A 25,347-nucleotide genomic window follows, 5' to 3' on the forward strand; every position below is an offset into this window, starting at 1 on the left:
AGAGCCGCCCGGGGGGTGGGGGGCGGGGAGCAGGGACCCGGGAGGTTCTTGTTTCAGACAGATGTGGTTGTGCACCTGGGTGATCACGAGTGTGACCTCCGTGTCAAGCTTGCGGGTTCGGAGGGAGCACTGGGCAGACGTCAGGGAATGGCTGGAAATGGAGGGGTGTGGATGGAGCCGCAGGGCCAGAGAGCGAACAGCTGTCCGCTGGGGAGGACCGGTCCCCAGCCGCCGCGGCGGAGGACACGGGCTGTGCCCACGGGACTGTTCGCCCCCCACTGAGCTCAAGGCCCCTGCTTCATCGTCCAGCTCAGGCCTTGGCCCCCTCTCGAGGCGGGCAGACACCGAGGCCCCCGGGCCCTGCTTTTCCAAGGCACCTGCACAGCCAGGTGGCGTGTGCACGGCCAGGGAGGATGCCCATCGACATCTTTAACAGGTGTTTACTGATGGCCCCGTGGCCAGGCCGGTGCCCGGAGCTGGGGTGTGGGCTGCAGCTCACTCCTAGCAGGGGTGACGGAGGGACAAGCCGATGAGCACAGGACAGGGTCTAGGAGAGAAAGTGAAGGGATGGACGATGAGCTTTGAGGTCTCTATGAGCTGAATTGTGTCCCCTGAGATTCCTGGGCTCCTGGGGAGGTAATAGGGGTCAGATGAGGTCACGGGGGGGGGGCATGATGGGATCAGCGCCCTTATAAGAAGAGACACCAGAGCTCTGTCTCTGCCCTATGGGGACGCAGCGAGAAGGTGGTCATCTGAGAGCCAGGAGGGAGGCCCCCACCCGGCCCTGCTGACCCCTGACTCCTGGGCTTCCAGCCTCCGGTCTGTGATTTTGTTATGTGGGCCTGAGCTGACGCGTACACGGTCTGACGGAAACAGGTTCAAATCCCAGCTCTGCCAGGTCCTGGCCCCCATTGGGCAGGTGGGGGCCCAGAAGGGGAGGGTATCGTAGGAGCCAGGGCACTGGGCGGTCTTCAGGGACTCTCCGAGCCGTGGTCGTGGATGAGGCGGCCTTCGGGGCGTGGAGCAGGTACGTCTTTGCCTCTGTCTTGGCTCCACCAGCCTGCCGGCCCCTTCAGACCCCACACCCTGCGTGGGAGCCCCGGGTCGGCTGTCACCCTGCGCCTCGCTGGTGACACGGGCTCAGAGCGCCCGCCTGCGAGGATGGGAACCCATGCTCGCCTCCCCCCTGGGTGGGGGGAGGTCAGGTGGCGGAGGGAAGGGGAGCCCAGGACAGTACCATCAGCATCACCGCAAGGGAAACTGAGGGAGCGTACTGCCACTCGACAGACAACACTTGAGACTGTCTGAGATTTTACCGGGAAAGGGGCCTTCCTACTCCTCCTGTTTAAATGTCGTCTCCTCGTCTCTGCTGCCCAGGTCTGCCCTCGACACACGGGACTCTTGCAGGGACCGTCACATGGTCCTCCTGGAAGAAGCTGAATCAGCAGTTTGCCCCTGGGCTCGGGTCCCTTAGTCCATCTTGGTTTCGTCCCCTCTGCCTTCCTTTCCCAGCCCACCCGAGCTCTGGCCCTTCTCTCCCCCTCTACTGCGTTGTCTTTTCCTTTTAAAAACTGGCACCAGTCGGAGGCAGGAATACTGTCCCCAAGGTCATCAGTTCTCAGAGGCAAACGTCTCACCCCCGCCCCCAGAAAACCATGTTTTGTGGCCACCTTTTCCACAAACGCACTCTTTTGTAACCTGCTGTTTTGAACGACGCGTGGGGACCATTTTTCCACACCGGTAAGTGCTGCTGTCCACGATTTGGTGGCGGCACACAACTGCCACTCCTCTCTCGTGTGTCCGGGGCTCTCGCTCTCACCTGCGTTCCTGCTGGGGCGCCGCTGTCGACAGCGCTCTCCCCGTGGCCCCTCCTTTGCCCCGTGGCTCTGACTCCCCGGGCCCTGCGTCACTGGGGTTCTCGTTGGCCAGTCTACTTTAGAGAAACAGCGTAGAGGAGGGACCAGCACCCTGGTTTACTTTCTCAGTGACTTACGTGGCCGGGCCTTCAGAAACCCTAGCACGGCTTTCCACGGAATACTGTTTGGCCTTTGAAAAAAGATGCCGGCAATCCAGGTGTCCGGGCCAGGACAGCCAAGACGGGTCCTAGGTGACAAGAGCGAGCTGTAGAAGGAGTCACAGACTCGTGGGTGACCCCATGTTCTTAGAACACCTGCATGCTCCATATGCATCCCTATGCCCCAAAATACATAAAGAAAAGTCTGTTATAATACGACTCAAACTGATGTTGGCGTTCGTTGCTGGGACGGAGGGGAAGGGGGACTTGCTTCTCCGCGTTAATTCTGGATTCAGCAGCAGTGCATTCTGGGACAGTGCTTTGTAACCCCGCCCACTCTGGAAGGGAAGGCTCTCACCTGGCTCAGGTGGCGGCCACCCACCAGAACCTTCCCGCACTCAGCGCTGGCTGCAAGCAGCGTCTCTCTTGCCTCTCTCCCGGAACAAGTGGTCCGGAGAAATAAATCTGAGGAAGGAAATCGCTTTTCAGTTTTTGAGGTGCTTTATGACCAGTCTTGCCTGTTGGTTTCTGAGGAGATGCATGTCCTCTCCACATGCTGTTTGGTCAGCCACACAGATGCTGCCTCCAAATTAGCCACCAAGACCCCCGTGGAGCTGGGGGTGCCCCCCCGCCCCCCCGGGTGGCCAGCTGAGCCCCAGGACCATGTGTGCCGTTGGTGCCAGCTCTGCCTTAAGAGAAACAAAAACAACAGATGAATGCGGTGGCCTCCCAGTGGGGTCCCCCAGCCCCGGGCGCCTCCCTCACCTCTGCCTGGAGCCCCACCCCTGCAGAGATCTAAGATCCAAAGGTTGTAGGATCCTGGCTTTCAGATGTGCCCAGAAGCTCACACTGATGATGAACCCCACCACCACCTCTTAGCTGTCTGGCCTTTGGGGTCCTGCCCTTCCTGGCTGGCTTGGTCGCTGGCCAGGCCTGATGGTCACATGTTCAGAGAAGCCTTCCCTGACCCCCCCCCACCCCGCCCCAGTCATCAATTAGAATAGCCCCCACGGCGTTACCCCCAGGGCAGGTAACGGTGCAATCCTCCAACCCTTCACCACACTGGGGTTACTGGGTCAGTAATTGTTTCATAGGCTGGGAGTTCCATGGTGCCAGGGCCACATCTGTCTTGTTCCCCACTGTCTTTCCAGGGGAGATGCTCACTCAATAGTTCAAGTCGCTGTTAGATGGATAAATGAATGAATAGATGGTTGGATGGATGGATGGGCTGGCTGGCTGGACGGACGGACAGAAGGGCATGGGTGGATAGATAGACAGGTATGTGAGTGGGTGGAGGAATGAAAGGATAGATGGATAAAATCAAGCCTGCACTTTTTTTTTTTTTTATTTCTAAGAGANGCACTTATTAGGAACAAAGAACGAGGACAATTTCTGGCCAAATTTTTTAATGACAGTTGGGGCTGGGGATTATTGTGGGATAGTGTGGCCTGGGAATCAGCCCTGAGGACTCGGGGCAGCTCTACAGACTGGCTACTGTCCCTGTCCCTCCCTAATGCTGTCCCAGCTCCTCTCTGCCAGTTGGCCCTATTATCACTGGCTCCTAATTTTCTGATTCTGGACGCAGCCGGTCTGTCTGGCTCCCCCAACCGTCCCTGCATCGGCTGCTGGCCAGCAGTAGCTGCCCCTGGATCAGGTGCCCACGGCGGGCGTCAGCCTGGCTGCCAGAGCACGAAGCATGCTGTGCCTTCCCAAGCTGGGGAGGGGGTGGCTGTGGCCTGGGCAGTTCCGGCATGGAGGGCTGGCACTCACCACGCGCCCCATACAACATCTAGTACACCCTCTACAACACCCAACTCAAGCCTCGGGCTTTGATGTGGTCCCGCCCCCAGGGTGGGGGCAGTGGGGCTCAGGGAGTCGTCCTCCAGCGCCCCAACCTCCACGTCTCTGCTGACCCTCGGGCCACCTGGAGTCCACTTGGGGGTCCCCTCCTCCCGAGAGCTTCCTTCGCTTGTCGCGTTGGCTCCCCCACACCCCTTCCCCAGGACCGGGCAGAATTGGGACTCACCTCGAGTCTCCCACTCCGTCCCCATCAGCCAGCCGCTCGGTTCACACCCAGCACCGGCCGTGACTGGCTGCCAGGTTATTCGTTGGTGTTCAGCGTCCCCCATCAACATGGCAGTACCCTGAGCCTCACAAGGCTGCCGCGAGGATGGGAAGAGCAAGCTCTCGTGTGAGCGAGCTCCGTCAATGGTTCCTGAGGCATCTCCTGCTTATTCAACACGCAGACCCCACTCACCCCACCCAGACCCACCCAGTCAGCTTGTTTGGGGAGAGGGCCCCGGGTTCCACATGTCTCCAAAGCCCCCCGGCTCGCTCTGAGATCCGCACACAGTGGCGGCTGTAAGCAAAGCCCCCTCAGGTGCCCACACTGCATCTGACACCAGGCTGGGTGTCTACTCGGACCAGTGTCCCTTGGAGGCCACCCTTGACTAACCAGGAACTCGGGGACACAGCTGCCCAGCCTCTGACCACCCTGCACCTCAAACCAAAGTAAGTTCCTGTATGTATCATGTGTGTTATCCGCTGCTTACACACGGAGCACGTGGGAATCCGAGGCGAGGAGAGTGAGGTACTGAGTGGGTCCCCTGTGCTGAGAATTCTGAGCAGACACGACATATGTTCTAAGCTAATTGGATCTGGGGCCGGACTTGGCGGGCTCCGCCACACTCCATCAGTGCTAATGGAGTTAAAGGGCTTGGAGGGACGGGATGCTCACAACGTCCCTTGGGAATGAACGTGCTTCTCCCTGCTGACCCCTCCCCCGGCTGATTCCCATCACACAGACCCCTCCCGCGCGGTCTCCTTGTCCTGTTCAAGTCCTCCGGACGCCTCACAAAGCTGACATGGGCCATGCTTCACCCCACATCCCATCTCCATCTGCTGTGTGCTCCGAGCCCTCCCCAGTCAGCTCTCTGGCTGGCAGCAGAGGCCGGGCCTGGCCAGGGAGCTCGTCCCCACTCTCTGACCGACTGCTCCCAGGGACAGGCAGGGCTGACCTTTGTGGGCACCTGGGGCAGACATGCCAGCCTCTCCCACCTTAGTCGAAGAGATGGTTTTAGGACCTTCTCTCTACTGGAGATTAAATGGAAGCCCAGAGAAGTCAAGTGACTTCCCAGGGTCACACAGTGGGGAGATGGGAGAGCAGGAATTGAAGCAGGTTCCTTCTGCCTTTATACCTCGTGTGCTGCCCTGGGCACTGGTCAAATTTGCCCTCAGTTAGTGTAAAAGCTACATTGGATTTACGGTATCAGTTAGAATTAGAATGACAATAAAATCTAAGGCCCAAACAACCCTAATGTAATGCAGAGTATATTCTTCAGATAGAAAGATGACCTCTTTGAGAAAGACAGCAGGCTCTAGTTTACTGGAATAGCCACTCATGTTCGTGGCTTTATTTCAGTGACCATAGAAGCTTTTCTTCCCACGCCCTCCAAAAAAAGAGACTCGATTTCGCCGTGTGCACCCCCTACAAGGTCTTTCTGGATGACTCCTCTGTGGGAAGCAAGCATCACAGGCCGCTTGACCCTCAATTCTGGGGTCTCTGGCCTCCAGTTCAGCAAATTCTGTCCCCAGTGCCATCACTGAGATGGCCTAATGCAGGACAGGTGCGCATTGTGGGGCTGAGAAAGGCTGGCGCTTTGAGGCCCCCTGGATGTGGTGGGCTCTGTGACAGGGAGGGCCCCCGGGGCTCACAGAGGGGCACAGGAAACCAGCAGACCGTCCCTCTATGGGCAGCCCCTGCCCATCCCAGCCAGGCCTGGCCGAGCGCCAGCCCCTCTCCAGCTCTCCGCCGGCCACGGTGCAGACAGAGGCCGGAAGCAGCAGCCTGAAGGGTGGGGGAGTGACCTTCGTTCAAGCCCAACTGAGCCACTACCAAGGACTGGCAGAGCGGGGACGCCCTCCTCTTCCATTAGGAGTGCCCGTTGGCTCGCGCAGCACGGGTGGGTTTTTACTTTGCGGTGGACAGTGGATGTGGCTGAGTGTTCCAGAGGCCACGGGGTCTGTGAAAATCAGGGGGACTCAGAGAGGATCTGCTGGTGGCTTCGTGGGCACCTGGCCCCTTTCAGTGTGCAGGGGTGCATGCCGCCTTGTGCCTATTGAGGGGTATCCAAGCACAAAAGGAAGCCCGTCCCCAATGGCCCTGTTTATTAACCTGCTATTTATTAACAGCCCAAAAGGGAGGAGCTGGTCTGCAAGGACCTCAGCCGTGTCCTCCATAGCTGGCTCTTCTCTCGGCTGCTGTAAACTCAGCTCTGCCAGCAGAGGAATTTCTGTGGCTGCCGTGACAGAGGAACACATACGTAGTGGCTTCAAGCAACACACGTGTTACCTCTGAGTTCTGTAGGTTACGCATCCGGAATGGGACTCAAGGGGCTAAAATCAAGGCATCAGCAGGGCTGAATCCAGGGAAGAGTCCGTTCCTGGCCCTCGCCTTCCAGAGGCGCCCCGGCCTGTGGCCGCAGCCCTACTTCCCCCATCATGCCTCCCTCTCTGACTCTGACTCTCTCCTTCTGAGAGAAAGGACTCTGTGGTCACAGCCCACCCGGATCACCCAGGACCACCGGCCGTCAACACCCTGTACTCAGTCACCCCTGCCCCGCAAGGTCACACAGTCACGGGCCCCAGGGAGCAGGATGCGGACGCCGCTGGGGCCTTACCATACCGCCCGGCAGAGGGCGGGATCTGGGGGCACCCGTGGGCCTGGGATCCGGCACAGGCCCCGGAGATGCTGCTGGGGCCAGAGCTCCCCCAGCAGCCAAGTCAAACTTCGAGGAGGCATTTCACCTCCCTGGGCTTCAGGGTCCGGGGAAACCTTCACGTCAGGGTTGCTGGGTCTCAGGAGAGGGGACGTGCGGAGGGGACCGTCAGCACAGCCGCACCCGGTGGGTTCCATCAGTGGTTGCTCTTCCCACCTCAGATGCTGNCCACACCAGGCCTTTGCCCATGCTGTTCTTCCTGGCTGGTGCGCCCTCTCCTCCTCCTCCAGTGCTGAGGCCCCCACCCCACTCTCCAGGGCAGGCTTCTCTGCTCTGGGTTCTGTGCCCCTCCCCGGCCCCCAGCACTTACCACCAAGCGCGTGTGGCCGTTTCCTGCAGCAGCATGGTGGCCTGCGTCCTTCTCCGGCATGTGCTGGCTTGGGCACAATGCCGGCCCAGAGATGCTCATGGAAAACGTGTAGGTGTGCAGGTTGATGTCAGAGGGGCAGCCTGGGCAGCCTGGGAACCATGTTGCACTTTGAAGTCCTCTGACCTTTGCAGACAATCCTAGGGGGCCCCTCTGCCTGGCATGGTCTGGGGCTCCTTGTAAGTTTTCGCTGTGGGAGCCAAGGGCCCTGGTGCAAGCCTCTGCCCACAGGACACGAGGGGTCACCGAGACCTCGCCCACCTCACAGGACCGTTGGCTCCGCAACCGATCTCTGGGTGCGGCCACGCAGCACCATTGTAAGGCCTGGCCCGGGCTGACGCGCAGCTCAGCGGCCCACAGCGGAGGTGGGTCTGCACCGACGGGGGCCGGTCCCCAGGTGGTGAGCAGGGCCAGTCACACCATAGGTGCTCCGTACAGACAGGCCTCCTCTCTCCAGGCCCCTGCCCGGGGGCGGTTTCCTGTCGCTGCACACGGGCCGGGGTCTGTCCGGCCTCCTTCAGCTAAGAGCCTTTACACCCTGGCCCCCGCCTCGGACACACAAAGGCACTGGGTCCCGCCCATCTGTCCCCCCAGGCCCGTCCCGGCAGCCGCAGACTCTGGTGGGGCCGCCCCGAAGCCGGGTCCCAGCGCCTGGCCCCCCAGCGGCCCCCACCTGGGACATTCCCTTCGCTTTGGCAAGAAGCCCTACCTTTGCTTGTCCCAGTGGACTTCCGCTCTTCACTTAGATGCTCAGTCACACCCAGGGAGCTCTCGTGCTGGAAACGACGCTCCCAGCAGTTGACACAGAGCGGGCTCGGGCTGGGTGACGTCCGCGCCCTCAGGTCCTCACACACCGGGAACCGGGCGGGTGTGCAAGTTAGAGAAGAATCTGATTTTAACAAATCAGGGTGTTCAGGTTCACACTCGCCCGCATTCACATTCACACTCACCTGCATTCACACCTGCACTCAGGTTCACACTTACCTGTATTCAGGTTTACACTCACCCACATTCAGGTTCACATTCACTTGCATTTATACTCACCTGCATTCAGGGTCACATTCACCAGCATTAAGGTTCACACTCACCTGCGTTTCAGTTCACACCCATATTCAGGCTCACACTCGCCTGCATTCAGGTTCACACTCATCTGTGATCATACTCAACCACACTCAGGTTCACACACCCACATTCACACTCACCTGCGTTCAAGGGCAGATGGGAAAGTCACCATCCTGTGTTGTGGTAAGAAAGGGCTGCGATCGCCACAGTAGACGACCTCCGGGCTCGCGGCGTCCCAGGGACCTAAACCATCGAGTGAGGGGCGCTCTCCTGGAAAGATGTTTCCATCTAAGGAGACAGTCGGCTCCTTAGTTGCCTCGAGCAGGACCAGGACCCTCCCGCCTGCTCCTGTGACTGCGCCCTGTTGTGTAGATTAGCAGCTGGGTGCTTGTGACCACCCCACTAGCCCGCAAGCACAAGGCCGCCCCTCGGCTGACAAGCGACGGTGTGCGAAATGAAGGCTGCAGCCCCGACCCATCCCGGGCCGTCTGCCGTGTGGGCCACACGCCTCCCACGGCCACCGTCACGTGACACAGGGCCGACCCGCCCCTGTTCGGTCTCCATAGTCCGTCTGGGGGATTCCCCCGCTCACTGCCGAGGAGGATGGGGGTGTCCTACGTGACACCTCACGTTCTGTGCCAGTGACATCACCGTCCTCAGGTGAGCAGGGAGCGTGTCCTTCCTGAAACTGCTTCATGTGCGCTAGAATTCAAGTTCAATGCGGTGCGGATTCCTACTTCCTTTGGGAGGCAGGAGTCCTGGATTCTGCAGCAAGCGCGCCCTGCAGGTGGAGGCGGCAGAGCCCCGAGGAGTGAGCGGGGAGTCCTGGGGCGTCCGCCTGCCTGGGTCCGAACCCCACCTCGGCCAGGTGCCGTTCCCCCGTGCGCATCCTTTCCCCGTGTGTCACGGGAGGGCTGACACGATGCATACTCACTGTGCGTGTATTTGCTCGGCTGCCGTCTGCAAAGTCAGGCGCCACAGCCTGGGGGGCTTACACACGTATCCCCTCCCAGTCCTGGTGGCCGGAGCCCGAGGTCTGGGCGGGGGCGGGGCCGGGCCCCCCGAGGCCTCTCTCCTTGTGCGTGGACGGCCGTGCTCTCCCTGTGTCCTCACGGGGCCGTCCCTCCGTGCGTGTCTGTGTCCTGATCCCTCTTCTTATGAGGACCCCGGTCACACGGGATCAGGGCCCGTCCGGTGGCCCTACTGTAAGTTAATCGCCTTTTCAAAGCATCCGTCTCCAAAGACAGACCCCTTCTGAGGTGCTGGAGGTCAGGTTTCAACATGTGAATTTCCGGGAACACAACTCAGCACATGAGTGTGTGCTGGTCACCGTTCAGGTCACATCCTGGCCTTGACCCCCACAGCCCTGGCTGGTGCACCTGTAAGAAGCCCCGGGCATCTGACCCCCTCTGACCTCTCGTCGTCTGATCCCCAGACCAGACCTTCTCTCGGTCTTTACACCTGCTCACTCCCCTCCCACCCAGAGGGGCCCGTCCTGACGCCCCCTCTACCTGGCCTTCCCCACAGCACCCCGAGCACATTCACAGGGGGGTCGCAACAGGGAGAGGAGCCACAGGCTCTGGATTTTGCATGAACAGTGCCACTCTGTCTGACGGGCAGGGAACCAGGGCCCAGGGTCTGCTGCCCCGTGGATTTCCTGGGTGTCAGGAGTAGCGGCGGCCGTGTCTGTGCCCACCGAGCATGGCTGCCCACAGCTGCCGTACCCTGAAACCAGCCTGTGTGCCATTTGCCCCCCTTTATGGTGGATCTGGGGCTCCGGGAGACTGTGTGACCGACCCGCGAGCCCCAGCAGTGCCGCCCTGGGGCCTGAGCCTGCCGTGGTGGGCAAGTGGGCAGCTGGCCACCATGGCCTCCTCCCGGGGACCAGCGGGCCAGACTGTTCTGCCAGCAACACGGCCCGCCGAGGTCCCCTCATTCAGCATGTTGAGATTCCTCCCTCCCGTGGTCCTTGATGTGCTGGAACTTTCTCCACCCCAGCCCGCAGCTCTGGGGCCCAGGATAGTACCACCCTCGCTCTCCTGACCGGCAGGGGGGGATTCTGAGTGCCCTGGAGGCTTCTGGGCCCTGCGGGGTCACATCAGCGTCTCCGTTTCTCGGACTGAAGGAAGAAGGTTCGTGGCGGTGCGGTGTGGGGACNGCTGCAGCCCTGGGCAGCCCCGTTGTGTCGCTGGGGAAACTGAGGCTCTTGGAGCCTGGGGCCCTCGTTCAAGCTGCTGCTAAGGGCAGAGGTAGGGCTGGGAGTGTGGGTCCCTGGCTCCCAGGCCACTGCAGCTTCCACCCTCTTCCCAGGTGGGGAGGGCTCGGCGCTGGACTTGCCGGAAGTCACCGTCCAAACTTAGGGTAACAGGGCCCCAGGGGTGCTGAGGCGCAGACCAGCTCTGGTGCATGAACAGCTCAGGCTCACGACGCCTCGGGTCTGTTTTCCAGAACCCGCCCCATGGACGCTCCGCCACACATCTGTCTTCCCGAGCCGGGGGAGCACCGTGTCCTTTGCTGGCTCTCGGCGGCTCAGTGCTCCGCTGATTCGGTCCACAGATAACTGGGCGCTGACACAGGCCGGGCTGTGTGCAGCAAAGTCCTGGGGACTCGCCGGGATGCAGACACAGATGTCAGGCCGTCACCCGACCCCCCTCTGCGCGCCCCACGGAACACGTCAGAGTGCAGTGCAGCCCCAGAATCTCTGCCCTTCCTTGACCTCCACCCCCATCCCCTTGCGTGCGTCTGTTTGTTTATAAACCATAACGTGGCCTCGCACGATAAAACTCAGCATCGGGAAGCCCCACACTCCCCACCCAGGGGGGCCGGGCTGCTGATGAGTCAGGGAAGGGCACAGAGAGCCTTCAGGCCAGGACCCCGCCACCGTGAGCCAAGGAATGACGGCCTGAAGTCCCGTCACATTGCAAATGTGTGAGCAGGGGAGGAGCCAGGGGCCAAGAGTCAAAGTCGCAGTTTTGGGAATGGGGCAGAGGTGGGCATCACGCTGGCCCGTTATCACGCCTCCAAAGACCCCCACACCCCCTGTGTGCCCCCCAGTGTGGGGAGCTAGGATTTGCCAGCCTAGGACATCAGCTCCCTAGCAGCATGCGTGTGGAGTGCCCCACGCCTCCGCGAGGCATTCCCACGAGGCCAGAACAGCCTGGGAACAGTGGAAAAGCCCCCACGGAAAAGCCCCAGACAAAACATGGGGAGATTGATCAGCCAAGGTAAACTGAGGCAGGATCCAGTGGGACTGGGAAGAGAGCCCCCACAAGCACTATGGGCTCTGGGGTCATGGACAAGAGGGCCTGAGTCTTCAATCAGTGCCAGGCGGGGGAAGGGGTGGGGGGCACACAGCTGCACCTGCGCCCTGGCCCAAGGAGACCAGACTTGCCAGAATTTGGAGATCCTGGCTGGGAGTAGAGGCACAAGACAGGGCGGAGCTCTGAGCCTGGAAATGTGGTTTTGCGGGCGGCGAGAGAGAGCCTGGCGTACCGGGGTCAGACCCAGGCAGGATGCAGAGGCCACGGCTCTAACGGGGATGCCATGAGATGTCGGCCTAGACGTGCGATGGGGCGGGAAGCACTGTCAGTGAGCCCCACTGCCCCCGATTCCCCAGCATAAGAAGCACTTTACAGATGCTAAGAGAGAATGCAGAATGGTCTTTCTTGAACTGCCACGTGGGGCGTAGGGCAGGGTGTAGGATGGGAGGAGCAAGGGGCGCCTGGGTGGCTCAGTCAGTTAAGCGTCCAGCTTCAGCTCAGGTCATGATCTCATGGTTTGTGGGTTCGAGCCCCGCGTCGGACTCTGTGCTGACAGCTCAGAGCCTGAAGCCTGCTTCGGATTCTGTGTCTTCCTCTCTGTCTGACCCTCACCTGCTCATGCTGTCTCTCTCTCAGAAATAAATAAAACATTACAAAAAAATTAAAAAAAAAAAAAAAGGATGGGAGTGGCAATACTCCACTTGCTGTTCCACCCTGAGGGCCAGGGGGGGCTACAGGGGACATGGACCCAGACACTGTCTCCCAGAACTTTAAAACTGGATCCAGTCAATACTGGAGGGGCCGTTGAGAGGGTTTCTCATGTCTCACTCCTACTCACTCAGATGGTCTTCATACCCTGAGTCACTTTGCCCCCATGTGGAGCAGCCTTCCTGGTCATTTCTGCGATATGGCGTGATGACGTCTTTTTTTCAAAAGACCCGATTGAAGTACTATCGACGTACAATAAACCTCACGTGTAAATCGTACAATATTATACATTTTGACGTACGCGGCCCCTCGTGAAACCATCACCAGGTTCAGGGGAACCCACTGCCCCACAGGTCTCCTGTGTTCCTGTGACCCCGCTCTCCCACCCCCGTTTCCTGGGCAACCATTCCTCTTCTCTCCGCTACGCCTATAGTGTGCATTCTCAGAGTTTTACATAAACGGAATCATACGGTCTGGGCTCTTTCTTGGTTTGGATCCTTTCACTCAGAGAAATTGCTTTGCGATGTGCATATGCTGATCGTTCCACTGTATTTCTGCGCGACGCTCCATGGCTCAGATGGGCTACAATTTGGCTAGGCCGTCGCTGCTGATGGGCATTGGACGGAATCTACTTCGGGGTGCTGCACATGGTCTGCATTCAAGTCGTTGTGTGGTTATATGGTTTTGTTTCTCATGGAGAAATACTAAGGTGAGTGGCTGGTTAACGTGGTAGATAAATAAACGTGTCACCTTGTAACAAACTGCAGACGCGTCTTCCAAAGCGGCCGCACCGGTTTGCACTCCCCCAGCGGTGTGGTCCCGCTTCCCGCTGTCCGCGTTCGCACAGGTGTGCGGCGGTGTCCCCTCGGGGCTTTAACTTGTGTTTCTCCTGTGACCCAGGACGCTGAGCATCTATCCACATGCTTACTGGCCACCAGCACGTCTTCTGCCCCGGAGTCGGAACTAGAAAGTTGTGGGGAACACACGGGGCGGGGGAGGGCTCTCTCGTTCTCCCCTCTCTCCGTCCTCTTCACTTCCACCTCCTGACAGCTCCAAAAGGGGAGCCACATTTGAGGTCCTGGCGGCGAAGGAGCACAGGGCACTCGTTTCTGGGATGTCTCTCGGTGCCCTCCAGCCGAGGGGGGCTGGGCAGTGCTCCCTCCTGAGCAGTGGGCCAGCTGGAATGACTGCGCTGGAGGCCGCAGTCTGAAGGCTCCCAGCAGAGCTCAGAGACACGCAGGTGCAGGCTGCTCAGGGCCCCTTGCAGGGTAAAGCCTCCCCGGGGAGCCAGGTGATGGAAAGGGGGTCTTGTCCCCAGAAGCAGACCTGGGGTGCCCTTGACGACAGCTCCTAAAGGAACCTAGGTAGCACCCTTCCTGGGGCCGGGGCCACCTGGGGCGGTGCTGGGGCCTGAAGTTCTGCCATTAGGGATGGAATAATTTTTTTTGTTAAGTCCTCATCAGGGACCGAGCACTGAGCCCCTGGCAAAGCCCGTCCAGATCTGAAAGATGGAAGGGCTTCCAAGGACGGGGGCGCTGCGGCTCAGCACAGCTACCCGCGGAGTCCGTGTTCGTGCAGGCCTTTTCAACGGCCGGTGACAGAAGTCCCCCTCCGCATTCAGGGGAGCCACAGGGTGCTGCCACTGTTATAGGTCTGAAAACGGTCAGGCGGCAGCAGCTGTCAGGGCCGACCCAACAGCCGATGTTTAATTAGCAGGTAACGCGGCAGTGACCGAACCCTCAGGGTTAGGACCCCGGATGCAGGCTGGATGCAGGGGTCCCGGGGTGCGGGTCTCCACTCCCCCCATCGTTCATCGGCCCCCTTCCCAGTGCCGCGGGGCCTCCCCAGAGCCAGGAGCACAGCACGCACGTGTGCAGCACGCACACCCACCCACCCCTCGCACACCCTTGCGCTCCGACAGCGGCGGACCACCTGCCCCAGAGACCTGGCAGAAAAAAACCCGGGCAGGGTCCTGATTGGCCAGGCCTGGGTCACATGACCGTCCTTAAGCCAATCACTGCAGCCTGGGAAACGGGAAGCTAGGACTGGCCAGGGCTGCGTCACGTGGGCGCAACCCGTGCCTGAAGAAGGTGTGTCCTCGCGTCTTGGGAAACCGGAAGCTCGCGGGGCCAGGACTGGGTCACGTGGGGGCCACATGACCAGAGAAGCCCTGGCCCCTGCGGACCGCGGAGGGGAGGAGGCCGGCGGCAGGACCGGAGGAGACGCTGCACAGACGGACTCGGGGGTCCTACCTTCCCTCCTGGGGGGGTCTCTGCGCAGGTCAGCCCACCAGCCGCCCCAGGGCACGGGAGGGGGGCCTGGCGGGCGGACGAGGAGCCGTTGCCGGCAGTGGCTCATGGTCACAAGTCACCGGCTGGGGTGGGGGCCGGGGGCTGTGTCCCCACGGGGACGGGGGCTCTCCGGCGGGGTGGCTGCAGGAACGGGTCTCAGAGGTGACACCTGGCGGGCCCCTTGCTGCCCTTACCTCGCTGCTTCCCTGCCCAAGGGGACAGGCCGGTCACCCTCCAGAAGGAGCAGTGGCCGTGCCCCCCAGCGCGCTGGCGTTGGGGCGATTCGCACGTTCTCGCTGCAGCCTGAGGTTCTCCCCGTAACGAGGTTCTCCCCGACTTCACGGAGCTCTGATTCCAGCCGCCCCCGAGAACCCATTAAGCGCCGTTTTCAGGATCGCCTTTAGTGTTTTTCCTGAGTTATTAAGCTGAGGAGTTCCCTGCAAGGAGCTTTCGGGAACATGAGGGAGAGGAAAGGACGTGCCATTCTCTGTGTTCCTTTCGTGGCGCCACCTTTTCCTGACTCCTCTCCTTAAGCTCCGGGCCAGGGGATTTTCAAAGAGGGAGTAGGCTCCACCCTGGGGCTGGAGGCAGCTTCTCCTCCAGAGCGACCCCTTCCTCCAGCCTCCCCTGATGCCTGCCTCCGGGTAACGGGGGAGAAGTAGCAGCCGCCAGGAAACTGATTTCTAGGTTCCTCCTGGCGGGAGGCCGCCTCGGATCCCTTCGCAGAAGCCGTGCCAGCCAGGATGGATGTCATCCTCTGGCCACCTGCCCCTGGCCTCACAGCCCTTCATGCGTGTGCCGCCAGCCTTCGGTTCCCCAGGAACTGACTGCCTGGACCCGGCTCGCTAGCTTAGACTCACCACTCACTCTTTGGTGGCCTGTCTCCCTGTCACCGTGTTTTGGTGTGAATAGTCTGGTGCATTTGAAAATTCTTGGTGGGAAAACACATCAGCATCTGGAGCCTTCCTACCTACCATCTCCACGGAGGGCACGGGGCTTAGCACCCATCCTGTCGGCAAAGCAAAGCACCACAGACCGCGTGGCTTCAATGACACAGCCACTTGCTCAGAGTCGTGGGGGCTGGAAGGGCAGGTTTCCCCCAAGGCTTCTCTCTCTGGCTTGCAAAGGACCTTCTCCCTCTGTGGGGCCACCTCTGATGTCTCCCTAGCCTCAATTTCCTCTTCTTGTAAGGACAGCTGAGCCCGGGGCCCTCCCCCGAATACAGTCACGGGCTGAGGTGCTGAGGGTAGGGCTTCAACATGGTTTCAGTGGGGGAGGGGGAGGACACGCCGCCGAGCCCATGACAGCAGCCCAATAAAAGATGGCCCTGCAGACCACTTTTTACCAGTTACAGCCAAGTGCGTTTGATGGCAGGTGGAAGGGCAGCACTCCTTGGCGATGGTAGCGGTACTCGGCAGCTACTGAGAAAGTTCCAGAAGCATCCTGCCATCTGTGAAGGAAAAGGGTACATCGGGCCAACCAAGGAACCGAGCACCACCGCGTGGGGTTTCTTTGATCGTGTTCGGCAGATGAGTGGCCGAGTAGTGTCTTCCCTCTTTCTCTCCGGGTAATTAATGAGGGACTTTGAAAGCTTGAGGTTTTCCGTTCAAATCAATTATTCAGATTGATGCATCCAAAGGCCTCTGAACAGGAAATAGAGAAGAGATTGCTGAGCAGTTACGATGAAGAGTAAATGAATTGCTTGTCAGTGGTGCGTGTGTGATTTCAGGGCATCCGTGTGAGTTGCTGTCTCGCCAGGTGCGTGCCATCCGGGAACGCTGGGGGGGGGGCGGGGGATGAGGTTCCGTCTGGGGAATACCGGTGTTTCCTCCTCCTCTGAGATCGGTGATCCCCTGTGTCTTTGTCACTTGTGATTACAGCCTTCAGAGTGAGTCTGAGAGTCTTGGCATTCAGGCCATGGGGGCCACGCCACCCCCAAGGGCGTCTTGAGTGAATGGTCACTGTCCTGGGGCACGGTTGCGCCTCCACTCCCATTTGGGGTCAGCACCACGAGACGCGTGGTGGTGTGTGGATTAAAAGCAGGGAAGTTTGAGTTTGTCTTGGTAAGAGCAGTGCCGAAAAATGGATGATTGTGGAAATTTCAGGAGGGCTCACAGGGCCTACTGTGCTACTTCTCTTTACTTTTGTTTCTGTTCGAGATTTTCCATTAAAAAAAAAAAAAGAAACTTAAAATTTAAAAAAACAAAATAAAACAAAAACGAATGCCGACTTCTATTCATGGTCATGATGGGGAAACTGAGGCTAGACTTGCCTTTCCACAGGAAACGACCAAAACCTAGACACAATGTATGAAACAAGGCATTGGGTGGCAGATAACTGTGAGATGCAGACACACAAGACAGGCCCTGTGACCGCCCCAGCGTCCCGCGATCAGTGTCTGGGAGCAAGAACCCCAGCACAGGCTGGAAGGACGCTCAGGTAGAGGTGGGGCTGAGAGCCCAGGGGCTCTGCAGTTATTATAAAAACCAGAGGAAGTATCACCCAGAGGGTTAGAGAACAGTGTCTGGAACTTACACGAGATAAAGAGGCTGTTCCTCTTCCTACCTGCCAAACTGGAAAAACAAAAAAACAAAAAAACAAAAAACACATTCGTGTAATTCATGCAGCATTGGGAAGGGTACTCAGGAGGGGCTCACCTTCACCCTGGGGAGTAATCATCCCTAAACCGATCATGCCTCTGTTCTCACCTAACAAATCTTAAAACCAAGACCTGAAACATCAGGCCCTTTCCGGGTCACTTAGCTGCACCCGAAACAAAGCTCAGGAATATGTATAACGATACAGAAATATCCAGCACCCCAGCAAAGTGGAATTTGCAGTGTCTGGCATCCATCCAGAAATTCCCAGGTGTGCAAAAGATGCAGAAAACACAACCCGTAGGAGAAAAAAAATTAATCAAAGCTGACTTGGTTGACAGTCAATTGACTGTCATAGGGATTGACACAGATGTTAGAATTAGCAGATAAGGCTATTAAAGAAGCATTATAATATATTCTGTAGGCTAATAGTGACATGGAAAAAAACTTCAAGTTCTCTGGTCTATGCACTTAAAAATTATTAAGAAGGCAAATTTTATGTTGTGTGTACTTCCCCACAATTAAAAAATTTTTAATTTTAAAACTCAGACTTCCAGAGTTGAAAACTACAGTGTCTGAAATGAAAAACACAGCATGGGATTAATGGCAGATCAGACACCGCAGAAGGAAAGGACAGTGAACTTGAAGAAGTAATGTTAGAAGTTATCCCAAGGGCGACACACAGAGAGAGAAAGGAATCATCATTTTTAAGAAAATAAAACGAGTATCAGTGAGCCAAGGGTCAACTTTATATAAGTTCCTGGAGTGGAGGTGATCATGTGGGGAGAAAAACAGAAAAAATAGTTAAATAATGATGAAAATGTTTCCAAACTGCAAGCAAACTATGGGACAAACTCAAGACACCCTGGGGAGAAAAGTACCCCAACACACACAGTTTTCCAACTACTCGAAGCCAGTGATAAAGATAAAAATCTTTAAAAAGGCACCAGAGGGGAGGAAAGATGCATCCAATACAAAGAACAAAGACAGGAATGACAGCAGATCCAGAGTGAGAAACAGTGCAGGTGAGAAGGCACAGATACACGTTTTTAAAGTACTAACGGGGAAGGAAAACAGCTACTTCCTAAACAAAGGTAAAATAAAGACTTCTTCAAAACACAAAAGCTAAAAGACTTTATCACCAGCAGGATGCACTTTAAGAAACGTCGAAAGACTTCCTTTAGGTACAAGGAGAATGACACCAGATAGAAATATTCAGAGGAGAGGGGAAAAAAAAAAAGAAGAAATACTCAGAGGAAGGAAGGCACAAGAAATGGCAACTGCAAGACTATGTAAAGAGACTTTCTTGTTATTTAAATCCCTTTAGAAGTCATTGGCTTAAAAATATTTTTTTAATAAGTAGAAGTCATTGGCTTTAAACAGAAATAATAACAATGTAGTTTGCATGTTATGACATAGGGAAAGGTAATATGCATGCTAACCACAACACGAAGTCTGGGAGGAGAGGGATGGATATATCCTACCGTAAGGTCCTTATGCTCTATGTCAAGGATAGACCGTCACTTGATTGAAAGTTAAGGATATATACTAAAATCACTAGGGCAACTGCTAAAGTAACAAAACAAAAAATTGTAGCTAATAAGGTGACAGAGGAGATAAGATGGAATCATAAAAATATTCAGCCCCAAAAAAGGTAGAAAAAGAGGGAAAAAGAATGAAAGAAATAGAAGATGCAGTTAAACCTAACCATACCAACAATCACATTAAATGTAAATGGTATAAACACAACCCAGTTAAAAGGCAGAATTGTCAGGCTAGATTAAAAGCAAGATGCTTCCAAGGAACACACCTTAATTATAAAGACACGGGCATGCTAAAAGCAAGTGTGTGGAAAGGCTATACCAAAAGAAAACTGCAATGGGGATATTAGTATCAAAGTGGATTTCAGAATAAAGGATGTTAACAGAATGCCTTAAACTTACAAGTAAGGAAAATAATGATTCAGGGTGACCCCTAAATCCTCACTGCTGATGGGAGACAAATTTTTGAACGGGTAAAGGTCATCCCTAAGGTGACCTACTGATTTGCAGGACGTCTGGGAGTCACATTCTGCCTGTCCTGTCTTAAATTACTTGAAAGAATCCACAGGTGCGCGTGTGAAAAACAAGTTTGGGAAGGTGTTTGTTTCCTATAAGTAAGTGCATTTCCTATAAGTAAGTGAAGGATTTTGGGGCCTGTGGTTGCCAACTCCCACAGTGCCCCCCCCCAAAAAAAGAAGAATGTTAACAGAGTTTAAGAATGTAATTTCATAATGATAAAAGAGTCTATTCTGTAGAAGACATAAGAACTATAAACACATATGCATCTAATAACAGAGTTTCAAAATACATGAAGCAAAAATTGGTAGACCTGTAAAGAGGAATAGGTCCACAATTATAATCAGCTCTTTCAACATCCGTTTAAATAGCCAGTAGACCAAGTACACAGAAAATCAGTAAGGATATAGGAAATTTGAACAATGTTACCAACCAATTTGGCCTAATTGACGTTTATAGAACTTTATGCCTTCTTTTCAAAAGCACTTGGAACAGTCCTCAAGATAAACCGTATTCTGGGTCATAAAATAAGTGTCAATAAACTCAAAGTATTCAAGTCATACAAATTTGTTCCCTAGTAGAATTGTATTAGGAACCAATAAGAGAAAGATCTCAGGAAAATCCCCCCCAAACACTTGTAAACTAAATAATACTGCTCTAAATAATTCATGGGTCAAAGTAAGAATCAAATGGGAAATTAGGTAGTATTTGAGTTGAATGAAAATGAAAACACAACCCACCGACATTTGTAGGGCACCACAAAAGTAGTCCTTAAGGGAAATTTATAGTGCTGAATGCTTCGATTGGAAAAGAAAGTGCTAAAATCAATGACCTCAGCTTCCACTCTGAGAAGCTGGAAGAAAAAGAGCAAATTAAACCCGACATAAGCAGAAAAAGGGAAATGGTGAAGATCACAGCAATCGATGAAATAGAAAATAGAAAAATAGAGGAAATAATGATACCTAAAGCCAGTTCTTTGAAGACAGCAGTAAACTTGATAAACCTCTAGCCAGGCTTCTCCAGGAATGAAAGGGGTGGGGGGTGGGGGTGGCAGGCGCAACCTCCCGCAGCAGGAACGAGGTACCAGCCCTTTCTCCGTCAGATTGCCTTGTGCTCGGTCAAAACCAGTTGTTCACGTATGCACGTGGGTCTTACTCTGAGCTCTCTCTTCTGTTCCGTCATCGACTGTCTTGATTATCGTGTCTTCCTAACAAGTCTTGAAATAGATCGGGTCAGTCCCCCAGTTTTGTTCTTCTTTCTCAAAAACCTTTTGGGGGCTCCTGCATGGCTCAGTCAGTTGGATGTCCAACTCTGGATTTCAGCTCAGGCCACGATCCCACAGTTGCAGGGTTGAGCCCCGTGTCAGGCTCCACATGGAGTGTCGCGCCTGCTCAAGATTCTCTATCTCCGGGCCCCTCGGTGGCTCAGTCAGTTAAGCGCCTGACTCTTGCTTCAGATCATGATCTCATGGTTAGTGAGCTCGAGCCCCGCATCGGGCTCTACACGGACAGCCCAGAGATAGCTTGACAGCTTGGGATTCTCTCTCTCTCTTTGCCCTTCCCCCGCCCGTGTTCACTCTCTAAATAAATAAAACATTTAAAAAATACTTTTTGGCTATTCAAGATAGCTTGCGTTTCCATACGAATTTAGCAGTCAGCTTGTTATTTTCTATAAAAAGCCTGCTGGGATCACACTGAGTCCGCAGATCACGTTGAGGAGCGTGGACAGCTTAACACGGCCATCACGTGGCGTCTGCTGCAAAGTCACAGGGACTCTCCACTGCGTTGGCTCATTCACTTCCCTCCGCAGTGTTTTGATGCTTCTCGTGTACAGGTCTGACCAGCCTTTTGCCAGAAGTATCCCTAACTATTTCATTTTTTTTTTAAGATATCGTAAGGGTATTTAGAGTTCTCCGTTTGTGGTTGTCTGTTGCCGTTACACAAAATTACAAGTGGGGAGGGCAGCAGACCTCACGAGGATGTCATATGTTCTAGTCCGCTTGGCGGGCAGCCCCGGTGCGGGGGTGGCCCGGGGACGGCCATTCTGTCTCGAGGCCCTTTCTTCTTCACCTCGGTCTATTGTTTGAGAAGTGGGGTGGGCAGAGGTGCTCTTACTTTCGGGGAGAGGTTGTGTTGGCACATCTTTCCTGGAGGAAACTCATCACTTCCTACTACGGCACCAATCATGAGTACCCTTTGCCCCCCGCCTCTGCACTTCCGGGACTGAACCCTGCAGTTCCGCTCGCCCCTCCTGGAAACAACCCACGCAGCCCCAGGAGGGCGTGAGTCCAGGAAGACACAGAGCGTCTGTGCAGGGCTGTGTGCTGGAGCGATTGCAAAGATGAGGTGGCTCTGGTGTCCTGCCAGGGGACGATGGCCAAGTAGGTGTTTTAAGTGAAAGGAGCCGGAAGCAGAGCAGCGGGTCAAATGCGTTACTCTTGGTGTAAGAAAAAGAGGTGCCGTGTGTGGGAACTCTACTTGGTGCTCACTTTTTCTGGGGCGCCTGGGGGCTCAGCTGGCTAAGCGCCCAACTCTCGATCGCAGCTCAGGTCACAATCTCATGGTGGTGTGTAACTTCGAGTCCCATGTCAGGCTCAGTGCTGACAATGCAGAGCCTGCTTGGATTCTCCCTCCCCTCTCTCTGCCCCTCCCCTGCTTGATCTCTCTCTTGCTCAAAATAAATGGATAAACTTAAAAATGATTTAGGGGCTCCTGGGTGGCTCAGTCAGTTAAGCGTCCAACTTCGACTCAGGTCATGATCTCACGGTTCATGGGTTCGAGCCCCACGTCGGGCTCTGTGCTGACAGCTCAGAGCCTGGAGCTGCTTCAGAGTCTGTGTGTGTGTCTCTCTCTGCCCCTCCCCACTCGTGCTCTGTCTCACTCTGTCTCTCAGAAATAAACAAATGTTTTAAAAAATTTGTAAACGTGATTTAAAAGAGCCCTTTAAATTTAAGGAAAAACATGAGAGGCATGCCTCTGCTCATCTGCTCTGGGACGGACAGACGCCATGTGTAGGCCAAGGTCGGTGGGGAGCTCGTGTGTCCGTCTCGCTGCTCTTCCACGAAACCAGGTGCCTCCCTGTCCACCTGTCACTCAGGCCGTGTCCCGTTTGGCTCGGTTGCCCCATGCCCAGCACAGAGCCCATCTCTCTGCAGATCTGCAGGGTCTCCAGGGGTCATAGCCGTGGCCCTGGGCTACGTTCTTTCTGGAATGTTCTTGTGGGCCCACCTCGCATCCCTTGAGGGAGGGCACTGATACCGTCTACCTGTTGCACATGGGGAACCAAGGCATAGGGAGGGTATGTCCGTTGGTTAAGGTCACCCAGCCGAGGGCGGCAGGGCCGGCATTCAAGCCCAGGCGGTCCAGCTCAGCCCTGAGCCCTGAACGCCTGCCCAGCCAGCATCTCAGCATCTCTGTAGCGGTGACCGGTGTCCCCCCCGCGCCGGGCGGGGCTCGTGTCCCGGGTGAGCTGGGCGCACCCGCCTGCAGGTAAGCACTCCCCCCCACCCCCGCAGGGCCCAAGCCTGCGCGCCCAGGTGTGGGCCGAGGAGCCCGCTCTTGGTGACAGCCGAGCCCCCACGGCAAGCAGTGGAGACGGTGGCCCCAGGCCCCTCCTCTCCCACATTCGCCTTGCTCCAGGCGGCGTTTCTTTGCTTACAAGATGAAGGATGATCAAACTTTCCAGTGGCATTTGTTCTCCATTGGCATTTAAGGTGTTTGCCGAGACTGTCATTCTGAAGGGGGAAATGTCCAAATAGTAGCAGTGACTCAGCCCCGCGCTCGGCCCCCTCATCTGGCTCGGCCCCCTCGGAGTCGCTGGGGATCTCGGGGCCCGGTGGTCCCTGCTCCCGGAGAGCCAGGCCGAGCGGGGCTTCCTGCTGGTCTTTCGGGGCAATGAGAGTGGGGTGCCCGAGCGCAGGAGCCTCAGGGGCTTGACCGTGAAAATGGGCTCCTGGCCGCCAGCCCGCCCTCACCCTCCATGCTCCTGGCCTGGTCTGTCTGTATAGAGCTCGAGGTCAGGCCTCGAAGCCAGGGCTGCTAACTGGACCCGGGGCTCCTTCGCTTCTGCTTCACCATGGGACATACTTCCAGAAGCATCCGCGTGGAGCCCCTACGCTGCCAGCCTCTCCTTTCAGGCTTAGCAGCAGGGACTTCAGGGTGGACGGGCCTGAGTTTACCCCTTACCCGGAGACTCACTATAGGACAGTACGTCTGTCTGCTGTTTGTAATTCACGCAAGCCTGAGACAGTCGACTGCTCTGTCCCCAGCCCCGGGGACAGACCTGCATGCAGGAGGCACTCGGTAAACGGAGAGTGATGAGTAAAGCTTTTGCTGTGATGCCTGGTAATGCAATGAGCTCTTGAAATGTGGGAGCTGTCAGGTCCTCATGAGTCAGAGCAGTGGGGCCAAGATGCTTATGGTCATGGCTTTGCAGGAATACAGTCAGCTTCCATGTGTATGTCTGTAACAGACTGTGGTACATCCATTCAGCTCCGTTTTATCCAGCTCTAAGAGGAAATGACCCAGCAAGCCCACTAAAAGGCCCACATATAGAGGAACCGTACGTGCACACTGCCTCGTGCAAGAAGCCAATCCGCACAAGCTAGGATTCCAACCTGATGACATTCTGGAAAGGACAAAATCATGGAGACAGCACAGAGATCTGTGACTGCCAGGGCGGGGTTGTGGGGGGGGGTCGGGGCGGGGGTCACCNGAACTGCTGTGGGCCGCGGTAGCGCTGCATCTGTGGCAGCACCTGGAGGAAGTATGCGAGGCGCGGGCCCTGAAAGAAACTGCGGACCTGAGTTCATAATAACACACTCAGGATCGGCTCCTGGGTTGTGGCAAACGTAACACACCCGTCGGTGCAAGGTGGGAATCGCAGGAGGGAAGAGGTGGATGGGAATTTGCTGCAGTACCTGCTCAGTTTTTCTGTCTGTATACCTAAAAATGCTCCAAACTGTAAAGTGTCAGAGTCGAGGCTGATGGCGCGCGCCCTCCTGGGGTCTCACAGCCAAGAGTGGGGGTCCCGGGGAACCCGTCACCCAAAGAGCACAGAGGAGACGCGGCTCCAGAACCTTCTGCAGGTCCGCACAGTAGTCACCAGAATGTGTTGCTGACCGCGGAGCCTGCGCGGGGAGGACTCCCCCGGGACGCCGTCGGAGACGAGGTCCCAGGAGGGATGGGAGGTGTCCCGGAAGTGGCTGGCAGGTCAGGGAGGCGGGTGTCTAATCAGGAGGACTCCCGGGGGGTGTAGATGTGGCGTTTCCTCCTCCTCGTGCGCCTGTGGGCCCAGGAGCTCCTGGCGTGCCAGCGCAGGCTGCTCACGTCATTGTGTGGCGGGGACCCATGCCGGGCACTCCTGCGGCCGGCGGGCACCCCTCAGGCGCCACCCCAGGCTGCTGCAGGCTGCCCTTCACTTTACTCAGGCCACGGCTCCCCGACCACACGCCGGCTTGCTGTCCCCGAGGCCCACAGCCCCTTGTTCAGCACGCAGCTCAACGCCGTGGCCCCGGTGCCTGGGCCTGCAGTCGGGCCTGCCCGTGCGCCTGAGCTCTGGTCACGGAATGGGAGGGTGGCCTGTTCTCAAACCCCACAAGCCACCTCCGCACCCTCCATCCCCCCGGCGCCTGGGTGCAGATGAGCCCCCTGTGTTGAAAATGGCAGCGTCCAGGACCCTGCATCGCCCCGCAGAAGTGAGCCGTCGTTTCTCAGGACCTTGCCCAGATGAGAAAGAACTTCCTGTGGGACTAAGTTCGTCAGGGGCACTGGTTCTGGAAGCCGGTTGAACGAATGCAGGGAGGCATCACACATCCTGACTTTGAACCCCACGCAACCCACCTGATCACTTGAAACCCGAGAGCGTTGAGGCAAAGGGGATCCCCGAGAGCCCGGGTCAGCCCTCTCGCTTCCCCAGAGAGGGGATCTGGTCAAAGATCGCAAAGCCATTGGTAGAGGACTTGGGGCGTCTGGGGTCCTGCCCCTGGCTCCCTGCCCCTCCCCACACGTCACGTGGGCATGACCTCCCCCAGCAAAGGGTCAGGAGAGGGGTTTGGGCAAGCAGCTGGGAAGGGTGACGGGTTGGTGGGGACTGTCGTGGGCTGAGCTGGGTCTGCAGAATGCATCTACTGGAGTCTTGACCTCCAACACCTCAGAATGTGGCCACTTGGAGGCCATCTGGAGACGGGACCTTTGAGGAGGTGATTAAGGTAAA

At 56.6% G+C, this 25,347-nt stretch overlaps 1 protein-coding gene and 1 non-coding gene across 2 annotated transcripts in view; both read left to right on the forward strand.

Annotated features, from left to right (window-relative positions):
* Positions 1-25,347, forward strand: part of SHANK2 (SH3 and multiple ankyrin repeat domains 2) — a gene marked incomplete at its 5' end in the record, with an annotated part of 263,327 nt that overhangs the window by 172,846 nt on the left and 65,134 nt on the right.
* Positions 19,006-19,154, forward strand: LOC144233583 (U12 minor spliceosomal RNA). Its single transcript, XR_013335707.1, has one exon. It is a non-coding gene; the product is annotated as a U12 minor spliceosomal RNA (small nuclear RNA).

The sequence above is a fragment of the Crocuta crocuta genome, unplaced genomic scaffold (assembly GCF_008692635.1).
Source record: "Crocuta crocuta isolate KB4526 unplaced genomic scaffold, BGI_CrCroc_1.0 scaffold636, whole genome shotgun sequence".
NCBI classification, from domain to species: domain Eukaryota; kingdom Metazoa; phylum Chordata; class Mammalia; order Carnivora; family Hyaenidae; genus Crocuta; species Crocuta crocuta.